We start from the raw sequence: 8,750 nt of genomic DNA, 5'->3' as shown, positions 1-8,750 counted from the left end.
GCACAAACTACTCATGCTCCAGTCTATCCTGAACTCTGCGGCCAGACTCATCCACCTCATCAACCGCTCTGTATCCGCCACCTCCCTCTGTCATTCCCTCCACTGGCTTACGATTGCCCAACGTATAAAATTCAAATTACTAACACTGACGTACAAATCTGTTCATAACACTGCCCCAAACTACCTCACCGACCTGATATCCAAATACCACCCAACACGTACTCTTCGCTCCTCACAAGACCTCCTACTCTCTAGCTCCCTGGTCTCCTCCTCCCGTGCCCAACTCCAGGACTTTTCCAGGGCTTCCCCCATCCTCTGGAACTCACTACCCCAATCTATCAGACTGTCACCTACCCTCCTCGCCTTTAGGCGCACCCTGAAAACCCATCTCTTCAGGGAAGCCTACCCCGCCCTCACCTAACTACTGATCTCCTCCACTCCTCCTACCACTCCATCCCCCACAGCCATTTCCTCCTGTACCACTATCCCCTCCCTCCTAGATTGTAAGCTCCAAGGAGCAGGGCCCTCGAACCTCTCATGTATTGTTACTGTATTGTCTCATGTACTGTCCCCCACTATAATTTATAGCGCTGAGCAAACCTTTTGGCGCTATATACATACTGTATAATAATAATAATAATGCTGTGGCTAGTTTGTAAGGAGAGAAACCCCCTGGGTTACTCGTAGCAATTCCTCTTATTGCCTAGATCTCTTTCCATACCGTTTTTTCTTCAAAAATGAGAATGAGAAAAAGATAAGAAATATTCTAAACTTCAGACAGAAACAATCTATTTATGACAAATATCAAGAGATAAACTACAAAATACAAACTAGGTGGTAGAGGATCCCACAATCCTTTCTGAGCTCTTCCGTTTTCCACAATGTACTGTCTAATTGCCCACTACCCAGAGGAGTGTACTCATTCATACATTTTTAAACGGTAAAGAGACCTAGGCTACACGTTCTCAGAGGCACAAAAATATAGAATGTTGCCTTGGATTCATAGAGTGTCCATTTCTAGTAGTATTCAGGAAACAGGTTTCAAAATGTTGACTTGTTTGGTATTAGGTTTCCACAATCCTCCATAAAATGTTCTCGCAATTTCCGCCACTCTGTTGAAGGTGCAACCAACAGATAGATGTGATGTTTCATCTGTTCTGGGATTGTCCAGCACTACAGATTTTCTAGAAACAAGTACAGAAGATCACTTTTAGGCTCATGAATGTGTCTAGGGAATGACCTGGCAGCCCTCCTCCACCTCCTTCACCTAACTCCCCTTTCTGTGACATAATATTGAAAAAAACCTCTTGATTAATCTACTGAATGCAGCAAAATCCTGCATTACATTTTTTTTAAATGATCCTCTCACCTTCCAAATGTTTGTAGCTGCAGATAGCCAAAGAAATTAGAAGCATGGAAGAAGTCATTGTGATCTTGTTTCACAGGGAAGATCAATTCCGAAAAGCATGGTTTTTATGGGCTAGACTTCACCAGATTATGTTCACCTTCTACATCAGTAAAGAACAGCCTGGATGTGGGCTAAATGTCTGGGAATTTTTATCTGCTCACATATAGTTACATAGTTACTCTGGCTGAAAAAAGACAAAAGTCCATCCAGTTCAACCACAGAAGAAAAAAAAGTTATAATCCTACAGCCACAGTTGATCCAGAGGAAGGCAACCCCCCCCCCCAGCAAAGCATGATCCAATTTGCTCCTGCTGAGAAACAAAATTCCTTCCTGATCCCCTGAGAGGCAATCGGATATTCCCTGGATCAACTTTATCTATAAATGTTAGTATCCAGTTATATTCTGTGTATCCAAGAGAGAATCCAGGCCTTTTTTAAAGCAATCCACTGAGCTGGCCAGAACCAACTCTTGAGGAAGTCTAATCCACATTTTCACAGCTCTCACTGTGAAGAAACCTTTCCGTGTTTGGAAATTACATTTTTTTTCCTCCAGATGTAAAGAGTGCCCCCTTGTCCTCTGTGATGACCTCAGAGTGAATAACTCTACACCGAGTTCACTATATGAACCACTGATGTATTTATACATGTTGATCATATCCCCCCTTAATCTCCTCTTCTCAAGAGAGAATAAATTCAGTTCCTCTAATCTTTCCTCATAGCTGATCTCCTCCATGCCTCTTATCAGTTTGGTTGCCCTTCTCTGTACTTTCTCCATTTCCCCAATGTTCTTTTTGTGAATTGGTGCCCAAAACTGAACTGCATATTCCAGATGAGGTCTTACTAATGATTTGTTCCGGGGTAATATGATATCTCTCTCTCTGGAGTCTATACCTCTTTTAATACAAGAGAGATTTTTGCTCGCTTTAGAAACCGCAGCTTGGCATTGCATGCCATTATTAAGCTTGTGATCTACCAGAACTCCCAGATCCTTCTCCACCACTGATTCCCCCAGTTGTACCCCCCCCCAGTATGTATGATGCATGCATATTCTTAGCCCCCCAAATGCAGAACCTTACATTTATCAACATTAAACCTCATTTGCCTCATAGTTGCCCAATTAAACAGAGCATTGAGGTTGGCTTGTAAATTGGAGACATCCTGTAAGGACATTATTCCACTGCAAAGACTGAAATGGGATTTTTAATCTCAGACCCTATATTGTTTATAAATATATTAAAAAGTAAAGGTCAAATGTTCAGATGGATTTTGGAAAATTCACAGAGGGGATCATTCTAAATCTTCCTGTTTCTTTTGTACCCTACTTCCCTCTTTTTACCCTTTCCCTATTCTTTAGAAGCCTCCTTCACTCCCTCACTCCCCATTTGTTTCTTCATTGTTCCCCCTTTCTCTCTTTTTTCCCCCTCAGTTTAATATCTTTTTATTGCTGGGATCTCAGTGGAGAGGAACTGGTGACACTTGAGGGGCTTCTCCTGGAGATGATTTAACCAAAGGTTTTGTTTCACAGTATCCTGTGTATAACAGATTTTGTCTGTATTAGGCATGCATTGGATTAGTCACATGCAACTCAGACTATTGTAGGATACAACCTTAATGGACTGAGTGCCCTTTCATCTTCTGTACTATTGTATAAGTATGGAATTTTCCAAGCTTTTTGCTGTATTTTTTTTCTCAGAATCTCATTTTGTAAAGTACAAAACTTTGAAAATAAAGAATTAAAAAAACACCTAAAGATTCAACGTATCTGGGCAAGGCTGAAAGCTTAGTAAACATGTTTATGAGGGGACTTTTGACCAGACATCAGGAAAGGATGCCAAGAACCAACACCATTATCCTGGAAATCTGCTGAGCATAGACAGTTATGTAACGTGACACTGATTGGATAGATGTGAAGTGATTAGTAATAGTAACCAATAAAGAGATGCCTGCAGCGAAACGGAAGAAAAAGAAAAATAGCACAGGGCAGAAATGACTAAGATGGTTAAGAGGGGGGTAGGAAAGATAGGAAAGGGTTAAAGAAAAAAGGTGGAAGTTAGAATATGGGCAAGTTACCTGATTGGTGAGGGGTGTACAGGGTGGGGTCTTTGACACCTTTGGGTGTGGATGGGAGGGTCGTTCAGTTCAGTGCAGGAGGAGACAGTGATGAACGAGCTTCCCTCCCTTGGGGTGTGTGTAGGTGTTTTTTTTTTTAATCCCAGTTTTTGTTCTGGTTCCGGGGGCGGTTGTTGGTCTTTGGAGGTGGCACATACTTTTAAGTTAAAGCTAATGGTTGGGACCCATCGGTGGTATGGTGCATTCCGGTTAACCGAGGTTTAACTGGAAGGTGGAGGTTCTGCACTGCGGATGGTATTGGGCAGCACAGTGGCTAAATGGTTAGCACTTCTGCCTGGCAGCACTAGGGTCATTGGTTCGAATCCCAGCCATGGCACCTCCTGCCTGGAGTTTGCATGTTCTCCCTGTGCCTGCGTGGGTTTCCTCCGGGTGCTCCGGTTTCCTCCCACACTCCAAAAGACATGCTGGTAGGTTAATTGGCTCCTGTCTAAATTGTCCCTAGTATGTGTATGTATGAATGTAACTTAGGGACCTTAGATTGTACGCCCCTTGAGGGTTACGGACTGACGTGAATGTACAATATATATGTAAAGCGCTGTGTAAATTGACGGCGCTATATAAGTACCTGAAATAAATAATAATGTTTTTTGTCTCTGAGCCGGTGCGTTGCGGCTGGAGGCCTAGTTATAATATAGATTCCGCAGGGGGATATCGGTTTTTGTTTGGTACCTTCGAAGACCGACAACTTCTATATGTTTCTGTTTTAAGGAATGTTTTGTGTATTGAAGTTGAATTGTTAATAAAAGGCCGTGTTGGCCATTTTACTCCAATCGGTGTTATGTTTTCCTTTAATGGTATGTTAAGGGGGTATGTGAGAGAGTGAGACGGCGGTGTAGGGGGTCTTAACTAGCATCTCTCTTATGCACTAGTCATGTTATAGTTTGGTCTTAATCTTGATATGCAGAGTCTATGAAACCCTATACGATGTAGGGGGAGTTTCTAGGTATTCTGGCTTTTACAGTCATGGCCGAAATTGTTGGCACCCTTGATATTTTTCCTGAAAATCAAGTATTTCACACAAAAAAGGTATTGCATTAACACATGTTTTGCTATACACATGTTTATTCCCTTTGTATGTATTGGAACAAATATAAAACAGAGGCAGAAAAGCAAATATGACATAATGTCACACAAAACCCCAAAAATGGGCTGGACAAAAGTATTGGCACCCTTAACTTAATATTTGGTTGCACACCCTTTGGAAAACATAACTGAAATCAGTCGCTTCCTATAACCATCAATAAGCTTCTGACACCTCTCACCCGGAATTTTGGACCACTCTTCCTTTGCAAACAGCTCCAGGTCTCTCTTATTGGAAGGACACCTTTTCCCAACAGCAATTTTAAGATCTCTCCACAGGTGTTCAATGGGATTTAGATCTGGGCTCATTGCTGGCCACTTCAGAACTCTCCAGCGCTTCTTTGCCATCCATTTCTGAGTGCTTTTTGACGTATGTTTGGGGTCATTGTCCTGCTGGAAGACCCAGGATCTTGGACGCAAACCCAGCTTTCTGACACTGGGCCCTACAGTGCGACCCAAAATCCTTTGGTAATCCTCAGATTTCATGATGCCTTGCACACAGTCAAGGCACCCAGTGCCAGAGGCAGCAAAACAACCCCAAAACATCATTGAACCTCCACCATATTTTACCGTAGGTACTGTGTTTTGTTCTTTGTAGGCCTCATTCCGTTTTCGGTAAACAGTAGAATGATGTGCTTTACCGAAAAGCTCTATCTTGGTCTCATCTGTCCACAAGACGTTTTCCCAGAAGGCTTTTGGCTTACTCAAGTACATTTTGGCAAACTGTAGTCTTGCTTTTTTATGTCTCTGTGTCAGCAGTGGGGTCCTCCTGGGTCTCCTGCCATAGCGTTTCATTTCATTTAAATGTCGACGGATAGTTCGCGCTGACACTGATGCTCCCTGAGCCTGCAGGACAGCTTGAATGTCTTTGGAACATGTTTGGGGCTGCTTATCCACCATCCGGACTATTCTGCGTTGCAATCTTTCATCAATTTTCCTCATCCGTCCACGACCAGGGAGATTAGCTACAGTGCCATGGGTTGCAAACTTCTTGATAATGTTGCGCACTGTGGACAAAGGCAAATCTAGTTCTCTGGAGATGGACTTGTAACCTTGAGATTGTTGATATTTTGCCACAATTTTGGTTCTCAGGTCCTCAGACAGTTCTCGTCTCCTCTTTCTGTTGTCCATGCTTAGTGTGGCACAGACAGACACACAATGCAAAGGTTAAGTGAACGTCTCTCCTTTTTATCTGCTTTCAGGTGTGATTTCTATATTGCCCACACCTGTTACTTGCCCCAGGTGAGTTTACAGGAGCATCACATGCTTGTAACATTCTTATTTATCCGCAGTTGTGAAAGGGTGCCAATACTTTTGTCCAGCCCATTTTTGGAGGTTTGTGTGACATTATGTCGAATTTGCTTTCTTTCCTCCCTTTTTTTGTTTTGTCCCAATACACACAAAGGGAATAAACATGTGTATAGCAAAACATGTGTTAATGCAATACGTTTCGTGAGAAATACATGATTTCCTGGAGAAATATCAAGGGTGCCAACAATTTCGGCCATGACTGTAAGCTGACCCCCACATGTGTGTCTCAAAACTTTATTTGATTTGAACCTACTTACAGACTGTTGCCATCAATTGCTGGAAACCCTGATACAATTTCCACACCAGACCCCCCCGATTAGATTGCATCATATACAGTATGTCATTTTTTTTTGCCTAGAATTCCACTTTACCTGTATTTTGTATATCTCACGAGAGTTCAGCTTTTTAAAAGGTTCTCTAGATATCCAAACAGCTCTATCATTTGAACTCCGCAGACCATGATGTAAGCTGTAAAGGAACTCATTTTTCTTTTTTTTAAAGTCCGCAAACGTGCAACTATAACGAAAAACCCGTAAGTGTTCACAAAAAAAGTGCAAGTGCAAAACACCACACAAAAAAGTGCACTTAGGGGTATGCTTTGTCTTACCCCCGAAGGGGTTGGACCACTACCCTGATCCCCCGGGGCACGAAGTTCCTGACAGGGAGAAGGTTCCCATTTGGTCCTCCTGGCCAAAAGGCCTGGTGGACCACTGTTCCTTGTGTCCAGCCGAAGCTGGACACCCAGTACTTGGTCAGGGGGCTCTCCCGAAGAGAAAACCCCCTAGGGACAGGGGAGGAAGGAACCAAAATGCCACACATCCTCCCCCTAGACTTCAGGGCAGGCCCGAGGACCCACACCCTCCATCCTGTGAGAAAAACACACACATAAGTAAAGAAAAAAGTGACAATACGTGGGAGTGTATAAATTAAATAAATAGAAAATAAAAAAGTGGTCGTGCCAAATTGTGCACAGACCAGGCCCTGAGGCCTGTAGCAAAAATTGCCCTGATCCCTGATCCTAGCCATAAGGCCTGGTCCTAAGGGCGCTGTGCAGAAAAAGTTGAAAACAGTGACCATGTGCCATCTTCACACAGTGGGGTCCCACACCCAGGTGTTACTAGTGGCACCCCTGAGGTGACTACTCAGGGGGCACTGGTTTGCGGACTCTCTGCCTTCCCGACCCCTGGCCAGACAAGGTAGATCCGTTCAAATCAGGAGGTACTGGGTCCTTCCAGTCTCCTCGGGGGAATTACTCCCAGGTCCCAGCTATGTGTGGGCATCCCGGTTTCTGTCCCCCCGGTACTAGCCTTCCAGACCCCCATCATACCAGTGAGGGTACTATTCAACAGTCATCCCCGCAAAGCTAGAATGACCTGGAGCACCCCCACTGGACACTGATAAGAACAGATACTACACTTGATCTTAGCCAAAAGGCCGAGAAGCGATAGTTTCTAGGTATTCTGGCTTTTAAGCTGACCCCCACACGTGTGTCTCAAAACTTTATTTGATTTGAACCTACTTACAGACTGTTGCCATCAATTGCTGGAAACCCTGATACAATTTCCACACCAGACCCCCCGATTAGATTGCATCATATACAGTATGTCATTTTTTTTTGCCTAGAATTCCACTTTACCTGTATTTTGTATATCTCACGGGAGTTCAGCTTTTTAAAAGGTTCTCTAGATATCCAAACAGCTCTATCATTTGAACTCAGCAGACCATGATGTAAGCTGTAAAGGAACATGTGTCATCTGACCTACATATGTGACTCACTGTAGAAGGCTGACACATCCTAGGTTCATGATACTCTTAAGGAAAGATTTCCATTACACAGTCGGGGTGTTCCCTGGCTACCTGGCTGTGGGATATATTTGATCTTAGAGTTTTACAATGACAATGCACATTTACACATGTGCTGCCTGCACCCTTTCAGTTCCTACACAGTATCACAATTACAATGTATTTACACTTTCCATTGACAACATGCTGATTCATGTAATAGTCCCTGCTTACGTTTCTATGCAAAAACAACTCATTTTTCCTAAACAGATATAAACCTGATTTTGATATATAATGATTCAGCAGAATTGACACCATGGATTGTACTGCGCTAAATACTATTTTTAATATTTTTATATCTGCTTTTTAGGAAGTGTTGAATTGTTGATTCTGTTAGATATCCAAATAGGACACAGGGGACAATGGAACTGGGATTTGAGCTACTAAAGATGTAAGAACAGATCAAACATACCTTCCAAATTTGGAATTTGAGAGAGTGACACTTCGATATGGAGAAGTAGACTACCCACACCAATGCAAAAAATAGATGTTGCTTCAATGATTGTTTGTATTATTATTATAATACAGGATTTATATAGTGCCAACAGTTTGCGCATCACTTTGCAACAGACTGTACAGTTAAAATACAATTCAATACAGGAGGAATCAGAGGACCCTGTTCATTAGAACTTACAACCTTAAAGGGAGGGTCAAATGATACAAAATCTTGGGGATGAGCTGAGGGATAATATGAAAGAACAGTTGTTAGGTGGAGACAGGATAGGATTCACTGAAGAGAAGGGTTTTCGGGGATCGCCTAAAAATGCACAGAGTAGGACATAATTGGATAGATTGGGGTAGGGCATTCCAGAGGATGGGAGAGGCTCTGGAGAAGTCCTGCAGGCAAGCATGGGAGGAAGTGACAAGAGAGGTAGAGGGCAGGAGGTCTTGGGAAGAACGAAGAGAACAATTTAGTGGGTATCCTGAGACTAGATTAGTGATGTAGCTAGTGGCAGAGTAGTTACAACAGAATGTACTCT

General features: G+C 42.9%; 1 pseudogene; it reads right to left on the bottom strand.

The window, feature by feature from the left end:
• Positions 1-7,258: 7,258 nt before the first annotated feature.
• On the bottom strand, positions 7,259-7,374 carry LOC149450697 (U2 spliceosomal RNA; annotated as a pseudogene).
• Positions 7,375-8,750: the final 1,376 nt, after the last annotated feature.

The sequence above is a fragment of the Staurois parvus genome, unplaced genomic scaffold (assembly GCF_062004578.1).
Source record: "Staurois parvus isolate SC_StPar_1 unplaced genomic scaffold, SC_StPar_1.0 ptg000564l, whole genome shotgun sequence".
Classification (NCBI taxonomy): domain Eukaryota; kingdom Metazoa; phylum Chordata; class Amphibia; order Anura; family Ranidae; genus Staurois; species Staurois parvus.
This window is presented reverse-complemented; position numbering and strand designations above follow the sequence as displayed.